The sequence below is a fragment of the Amblyomma americanum genome, chromosome 7 (assembly GCF_052857255.1).
Source record: "Amblyomma americanum isolate KBUSLIRL-KWMA chromosome 7, ASM5285725v1, whole genome shotgun sequence".
Lineage (NCBI taxonomy): Eukaryota > Metazoa > Arthropoda > Arachnida > Ixodida > Ixodidae > Amblyomma > Amblyomma americanum.
In genome coordinates, this window is record NC_135503.1 from 79567979 (window position 1) to 79577025 (window position 9047).

Consider the following 9047-nt stretch of genomic DNA (forward strand, 5'->3'; position numbering starts at 1 on the left):
TAAATATCTGCCTGCTCTATAGAAATAACATAATACCTGAAGTTCAGACGGTGAAGTATCTTGGAATAATATACGACTCTACTATATCCTGGCGGCCACACATTGAGCAAGTTTTTGCAAAAGGAGTTCGGGCCATTGGCATCCTGCGCAGGCTTTGTAGTGCTAGGTCGGGCATGAGAAGGCATACGCTTCTGATGATTTATAAAATGTACTTCCACCCAATTTTGGAGGACGGCTGTGTTTTATTCTCAGGAGCTCCTGCCTATAAACTTCGCCCTCTTGTGCTTTTGGAGCGTGAGGCGTTGCGCCTTTGTCTGGGGCTTCCAAAATATGTCGCCAATGCTGTTCTGCACCTTGAGGCGCGAATGCCTTCGTTATCAGCTTGGCTTAGCCTTTTAACAGTTCAAACATTTTAAAATTGTGCGACTCACCTCTTCACGCTTCCAGTATAATATTTCTTAGTCAACCTTCCGCCTTTTTTAGTGCTGCCTGGTCTCGATTTCATACCCCGCAGATATGTCACGTGCAGTCCCTCCTTGATCGCATAAATATTCATTTCACAGATGACCGGCAAATATATACCAACTACTCATTTGTCCAGATTGAATTCAATGGCATTTTTCTATCGAATGCAAAGCTGCAGCCCTTCCCGCTTCTTCAGGGTATGTTGCAAGACCACCTAAGGTCCTTTCCCTCTCATGTTCTTATTGCTGCCGATGCCTCGCAGGATCGCGAAAAGGCAGGTGTGGGAATGTTTTCGCCTTCACTGGATTGGTCTTTTTCTCTCCGTCTTCCTGACTTCACTCCAATTTTTCTGGCTGAATTATTAGCAGTAATCTTAGCTTTACGAAAATTAGAAACTACCGTTCCCCAGGTCATGGTTATGACAGACTCTCTGTCCATTTGCTCTTCCTTATCCACACCCACTGAGTTTCGGCCATTACGCCTCTTTAAGTTCCTGATTCCGCTCCATCTAAATTCGGTAAGGCTGTTTTGGGTGCCAGGTCACATGGGCTTTCACTTAAATGAGGTTACAGATTCCTTAGCAGGAGCCTCTCTCAGCGGCCCAATTGTTGCTGTCCTGCCAGCGTGTGCATATACAGCTACGGGGAGGTTTCGCAGCTGCACAATATTTCAGGAATTTGCTGCCTCGGCTGTTACATCATCTCCCGAATATCAGCATCTTCTGCATCCTTGGAGTAGCAAAGACCGGCGCTCACGCAAACTAGAGGTCTCTTTCACGCGCTTGCGTTGCCGGGTTCCCCTTCTAAATTTCTACCTTCACAGATCTGGCCCTTTTTGTACTGAACCTGAGACAATAGATCACTTCCTGCTGTTCTTCCGCCGCTTCTTTCATTTGAGGAAGCGTCTTTTGCAAATTCCATTTCATCAACTGGGCTTGCCTGTGTCTTCCGCGGTTGTTCTTTCCATTGGCGCTTCTTTGCTTGGACGAAGCGACAGGAGTTTGCGCTCTGCTGTGCAAAATTTTCTTCAAGAAACGCAGCGACTCCCATTCTAATTTGTTTTTCCAGCTCTCAGTCAGTACGACATTGCAACATTACAGGCATTGTATACTATTATGCACATTAAGCCATTGTCCCGTCTTCGATCTCCAAGTTAACTGGACCCCTGTCCTTCCCTCTTCCAATCTATCAGACTACATTCTATTAGCACTCCCTTTGCCGTAAAAACTTTCCTGTATCCAGTAATTAACTGCCTGTGTCTTGGCCACTCCCCCGTAGTGGGTATGTGCCAGCAACGTCTGAGGCCTTCCTTCCTTCCTTCCTTCCTTCCTTCCTTCCTTCCTTCCTTCCTTCCTTCCTTCTATATATGCTCTAAAGCTGCGTTTGGCTGTTGTACGAAGCTACTTCAGAGCCGCTAGCTCTCAACGGCATTCACATTCTGTTCTGCTTGCTAGGGGGCCTGTGAAGCGGTTTCATCCTCACTACAGCCGTCGAATCGGCTGCGTTGTGCAGGCGGTGTGAAATTGCAGGTTATTTGGCTCTTTTATATTGGTAGTCGCTCATGCACACACTCGCGAGACGTTGTCAACGTGCGAAGCACGATGCAAGCGCATGGTCTTTTCTGCGTTCTCTGCAGTAGAGAGGAGAATATGCTACGAGATATACGGGAAATCACCATCTCCTCTCATTTGGTGTATAAAAGAAAACCATTTCCCAGCGCGGGTCGTCTGCATGCAGTACCTAAGGCGCCGGCACGCAAGGAACAATTTCAGCTCCCTTGTTCGAGTGCGCCTTATCTATGGCAAAGCTATAGCATACAGATGTGAAGTGTAGCTTAATTGGTACAATAGTACACATGCTTGCGCAAGAAAGTCATTCAACAAGCTGATGCATGTTTGTCGAGATTATTCGTGTATTACCTGCCGACAGCTATAGGCGACAGGCGGCACACTGCAGGTGGGCGAAAGGTAGCCTGATCCGTTTGCGTTTACAACCGACAGGAAGCAATTTACGGACGTAGAAGTCGCAAAGACCACAGCAGAGTCAATCACAAGGGTCGTCTGCGATCTTATTTACTGGACAGGCGAAGAGACTGTGTATACCACAAGACTTCTATGTGTTTATCTACATCCGTGTGCCATCACTGCTCTTGCCACCAATTTTGCGAGAAAAGCGTGGTCTCTGTCTATCTGCATTCATGAAGGCCTCCAACCTCCGACAGTAAAGACTTTGGTGGTTTTCACCGATCTTCTGGCCACGCCAAAAGGATGTGCAATATTCTAAGCTTTGCGCCTGTGTGTTCCCATTTTCTTGTCGATGTTGGTTGTGTGCGCAAAATTTTCATTCCACTAAGACTGGCAATAACCGACTGCCCAGTGCACCGTTTGCTGAACACTGTGCCTGCAATGTTTCACTCAGATTTGGTACTGAATGAGACACGTTAGAGCGCGACAGATACTCGCATACCGATGTGGTAAAATGTATAGTAAGAAACAACCACCCTTTCATATGTCCCTCTTTTATACATCATCGCGTACTACCAGATATTTAGCGTAGGCTACTTTTATCTACAGGCCACGCACAACGTATAAGGAGAATGACGGATCTTTTTCATTGGTGTTAAAATATGGAATACTCTTCCACAAGAAATAAATACGCTCAAACTTTTGCACTTACAGCTAAACAATTCTTTCTGCGCATGCATTCAATATGTTAAAAGACATATATCTGCTGTTCGCATACGATTTATTACTATAATTTAACATGCAAGATGTTTTTCAATTGAAGCGACTGTTCCTTGTTATGCATTTATTTGTCATTTGCATCATATATACACTCTCCCAGCTCTTCCATGTTTTTATTGTGGATGTGACGAAGTGCCTCATAATAGCATTTCTTTTGTTGAACCAAAACTAGCCTACGGCTACGGGTACAAACAGTGCTGGACACACTTCTATTGTGTTTTCAAGGATAAATAAAGAATTTGAATTTGCAGCACCGGACAGAAGTCATGTTTTTAAGTTGTGTCTGCCATGTTTTGCTTTTGTGGACAGACAATCAGAAAGCTCTGCTCATTAAAAAAAGATTTACAATTTCCCTTTTACAGCATCAGATAGCAGGTGGTCTGTTTGTGAAAACGAATCTTTTTTTTATTTTATCAACGGGGGTCATGTTTAGACAACGTAATCCGCTAAACAGTCGGGCGTTTTACTGAACAAATGCTGTGCAAGCGTGCATTTGTTAAGCCTTGTCAGATGAAGAAGGGAAACCCATGATTCAGAATGCCTGGCGCAAAGGAAGAGCGTAGGCCAAGCGTCATCTGTTTGTGGCTGTGCGTAGAATGAGAAGTGACAAATGGCCCGTCGCCGCTTTACGGAAACGTTTGCGCAGTACAATGTGGTAAACAGCAAATATGTCCTTTGGCAATAACTTCTTCTCAGGGTGGCTTGCACATTCGGCTGAACCTTGACGGTGAAAATACTGCATGAGCAGAATGAAAATAAGAATGCTTGTTCCTTAGGGAGACCTTTTACCGGGTAAATTATAACTATCGCTAGTGCTATTTTGAATCTGCTGTGGGTTTTTTAGCGTTGGGTGGGTTCTTTTAATAGTCAAGATCTCGTACAGTAACGAAAAGTGCTAGTTTAAACAGTACCTGAAATGAAAAGTAAGAACTCTGAAATAACAAAGAGAACCTACCTTTTGGAAATAAGGACAGCTAGACAATTGTTAGTGGCATGGCTTGAGTGAAATGCTGAAAGGTGTAATTTCCGAGGAAGCCTTAACTGTGGCACATACAAATTTTCTCCCCGTTCGTTCTGAGCTGCAGAATGTGCTTTGCGCAGTGTTGTCGCTGCATTACCAATGGGTAAGAAGAGATATGAGGTTTTCTGTTATACATCTGTATCAAAGATGCCAAATCGCTGTTTGCTAGCCCAACGGAAACATACGTCTGTGGGTGCATTGTCTCACTGGTGTGTGCATGTCTCTTAGTCCTAATCACATTTTCATGGGTCAGTAGACAGAGTGACCATGTCTATGTAATTATGCAGCGACAAACCCACTGCACACTTTCTCACTAGGGGCAGAAACATAAATTTTCCTGGTTGCATTTGCTAAGGGGCTGTGAAAAAAAACAGCGGTTGGAAGACAGTAACTGTACACGCAAGGTACTACTTGCCTTGTAGGTTGGGCTTCTCAGGAACAGCCATTTGCAGGACTTCTCATGAATTTATGACACTCGGCTAGCGCTGATGTTTCAGTGTGAACGGTATCAGCTGCGAGTTGCTGTAATAAAAGTTATAAAAAATATTGAATTAGACCGAATGGGGACCAAACATACGCAATATTAGACTAGGCATATTTTGAAGGGGCGATGCCTTGGTTTAATAGGGATATGCAGGATTGAAAAGCGCTATATTGATATTATTTTTTGAATACTTAAACTGATAAAAACGAGTAGTAGGATAGAGAAAAGAGTTCTGAGTTTCAAGTAGCGTTTACACCTAACTTTATAATTTACTTACCCAGAACAGCTATTATGAAGATGCAATAGCTAATACATCGCCACGGGGCAGCCTTCGAAATGTGCATTGTATGACAACCAGAAAATCGAGATACGAACATCGTGTACACATAATAAGACTGATATTCTCACACAGGCGAAGTTGTTTGTACGCGGGTAATGCGCTCGTCAGTCGCCCCTGGACGTAGAGAGATAAAATTCTGATAATGCTTTATGACGTTCGATTGCGGCCTACAATCGTCAGAACAAAAAAAAAGGCCTTTGCCGGAATTGAATCCCCGGCGTTAAATTATCTCGCACAGACGTTTTGCAGCGCATCGCCAACACGCCAGTGTGCACCACAGGAATGACGTAAAGTTGAATCAGGGCTGCCCTGCATACGTTTAGGTACTTTTAGTCAACAACTTATGGAGCGAATACTCGCAGCAGTTGTTGGGCAGGAGTAGTTCGGCCACGTACACGTCGTAATTAATGACGCATAATTAAAAGGAAGTCTACAGTTTCTGTGGTTCAGCATGCCTTAACGCTATGAAGAGTTGATGCGTCGATATTCATTTAGCAGCGTACGCTATTTCTGCTCATACTCTTCACATTTGGTTGCGGTGTGGAGCCCCTGTTTTTCTCTACTGCTCTGAAAGAAGTACAAAATTCTGGTCAGGTGGCTTTGTCTTCTCACGGCGCTTTTCCATAAAATATGTGAACTACGAGTTCTGCAACTCAGTGCACTTTCACCGCTGCAAGTTCCCCTTGCCATTCGTCTCAGCACACGATTGTAATGAGGCATATTTTAGCTTGTTTGTTTGAGCGACAGACTTGTCATGTTTATAGTGATTACAATTGTTGAATGCGCTGCTCTTTTCACTTCATTTTTTCTCTACTATAAGATATAATGGCCTTTTAGTAACCTAAAACAGGCGAGCTCATTAAAGGCCATACGTGGTATACCAAACATGAAAAACAAAGAACTAGCCCCTAGCAGCTGCGTTGTGACTGATCCGTTGAGGAGTGTCGATTATAAGCGCATCTTGGTCATTGCGAAACCCATTACCGGCATAACGAACACAAGCAGCTCTGCCCGTATGCCAGTAGGGGGACAGTGGATGCGTGGATTTAAAGCGACGGCGCTGGTATACCTCCATGAAGGAAAAAAAAATATTCCGGAGTTGGCGTTGGCGCCCATTTGAAGCCTCGCAGCCGGATAGGCCGCCGCACCTGGGTGGGCCACCTAGGTCACGTGACCTTGCGGCATCATCAAAACCAACCTACTGGAATGTTACCAAACTGCTCACCATGGTAGGTGCCAGTTAAATTATTGATTGCTCGGGAGAGCTTTCTCAGGAAGAGCAACATGGGTCGCAAAAGCCCCACCGGTGGCAGCACCTAGCATCGCAGAACAGTTGCGCATCGCTTAACAGCTGTTTCACTGCGCCAGGAGGCGTATGAGAATTCCCAGTGACCTATGAAGGTAAAGTCGAGAATGACCAATTCCGCATATATGGGCTTTAACCCACTAACGCTAACGCACCTTACCCTTAGGGCGGAGCTTAAATGCCTCCTCTAAGTTTTTTTAGCTTTTGGTAACAGGGCACCAAAGCTGCGGCAAGCAGGGCATATGAGGCGCTTTGGTTCGAGAAAAACTATGATTCACCAAAGAATCATCTTGACGCCAGCTTAACTGGTGCCAGCCAGCACTACCCTGCGTTCCGAACTGGAGCAACCTTCGTATTAAGATGTGTTTCGTTGAGAGTAGGATTGCTACCGCGAAGCAGTAAATGTCAATCGTTCTTCAAAGTCTAGCCGAGATGTCGTCCTTGGACGCAGCCATTTTGATCGCTGACTTAATTAATCGTAGTATGCCCTCAATCTGGACCTTGCAGATGTGGCAAAAATCTTGAATTTGCAAAGGTTGCTATAGAGTAATCAATATATCTAAAGAACTTATTTTCTCAGAGCACTCTTTGCTATCGGTAGCCGCCGCGGTGGCTCAGTGGTCATGGTGTTGGGCAGCGGACCTGAAAGATGAGAGTTCGAAGCCCACCGAGGCGGTGGCATTTTCGACGGAGGCGAAATGCTAGAGGCCAGTGTACTGTGCGATATCAGTGCACGATAAGCTTCCACAAGGGGTCTAAATTATCCGGAGCCCTCCACTACAGCGCCTTCATAGCCTCAGTCGTTTGTCTAGTTAAACCCCCAAAACCAAACCATCTTTTGTGTCTGTTACAATGGAACTATTATCTTTCTTTTGGTTGTAAAAAGTACTCATCTGGCCTGAGAGCCTGTATCAGTCAGATTGGCGTGAAGACGCATGAAAAGTAACACACATTATCATTCATATTCGAATCCTGCAGCCCAGGAAATCCCATCACACGGAGTAATGTAACAATGGCTCTTCCTGCCTCCTTCATTTTTCTTAAGTGCCGGGTAAATGATTTTGGTCAAACAAGCCAATTATTTTCCAAGCGATATTATTTCTTTCTGGCGCTCTGCGTGCCTTCCGGATACCAGTTAACGAATAGAAGATGCTTCTACGCGCTTCGGATGACAAGCAGACCTGCCGTGTATTCCGCGCGAATGTGGCAAAGCGTATTGGAAAACGGAAAGTGACGTTCCACATGGGTCAACCACCTGTGTCACCCATTAGAAAGCTTGTGAAACTCAAACAACAGAACGACATTTTCTTGATGGGCCACATGTAATAATGTAGGCATTAAGAGGCTTTGGGCGTCTGTCAGTTACATGCAAGCCACAACTGTCTCACTTGTGGCGGCGCCCCAACATCCGCCAAGCAGGAAGCAGAGAACACATGAATCATTCTGAAAGGCTTGGAGGTAAACGGGGCTGACAAGGTTATTAACTTCTAGCTGCGAATAATCAGACAGCAAGAATCAGCGTAAAATGATATTCTGGCTTGAAATTGTTTGCGACCACAGGATGCAGGATATAAAATGCTACTGCGCGAAGCTTAGAGACACACCGGGGAGTAAGGATGAACCGCTCGCTAGCAGTTGTCTTGGCCAGCTTTTTGGCATTGCTTGTCGCACCCTCCAATGCTGCGAATGGTCCGATTGCTCTTCCGCACGACGTTCCAGATGCTTTTGAGGTATCAAACGACCACTGCATCAGTCAAGCATGTTTACTGCCCTGCGGTAGCTTGCATGATCGGGAGGCGTTATTCAGTGACGCCAGGAAAGTTACCAGCATGTTAAATGAAAAGTGGTAATCTTTCTGCATTGCGTCCGGGAAATGTCGAAAAGGATCTCATTTATAGCATCAGGTGCGACCCGTAGTTTTCTGATTGCTCCTCTCTTCCTCTGATGCGACCAACAAAATGGGAGAAAACAATGAATCAAAATAATTGTCTTTGCTCGGTACACCTTGATGATAGCCTTTTCTCTGCAATACTTTGGTGAAAAAAGAAAGCCTTCTGTGCTTTTTGACCACTTGCGCTTGCAGAATGTTGAAAAAGATAGAAGCTATAGAGCTCAAGAAAAATTTAAAAGCGAAAAGGCGTATGGAGATATAACATGACACTGAAATATGCAATATTTATTGATGTACAAGTTTTTTTTTCGGGTGCTGTTACAACGTTTGAATAAAAAACATTAGCTGAAAGATTAGTCCTACTATATGTACTTACATAAGTTGCACTAGGTTCGGAGTCCAAAAGGCATAACATGAAAAGTATAAAGAGATGAGCAATTTGTTTGCGCCGGTGTGATAACTTTTGTATGCCTTCTTTTAAGGTCATTGCAAATTTTCCTTACTCCGTCGTCATATCTGATGTGAACGACGACGCCATTTTCGAATGCTTGACTGCTAAATGAAGACTTCCACGCTGCGGCAAAAACAGTCACCTTTGTGTGGTGACGGCAAAAGGTACTTTCTGTAAAATAAGGCGTATTCTTTGTGTGTGTTCTCCAAGCTGCGATGAGAAAACATAAACCGCCACAATGTAGGCCCCTGGACCAATTTGAGCCCCTGGGGTTCTTAAATGAGGGCAAAAAAATCGAATCAAAATTTCATTGTATTGTCGCCTCTAAGAAAATGCGAATGGTGTG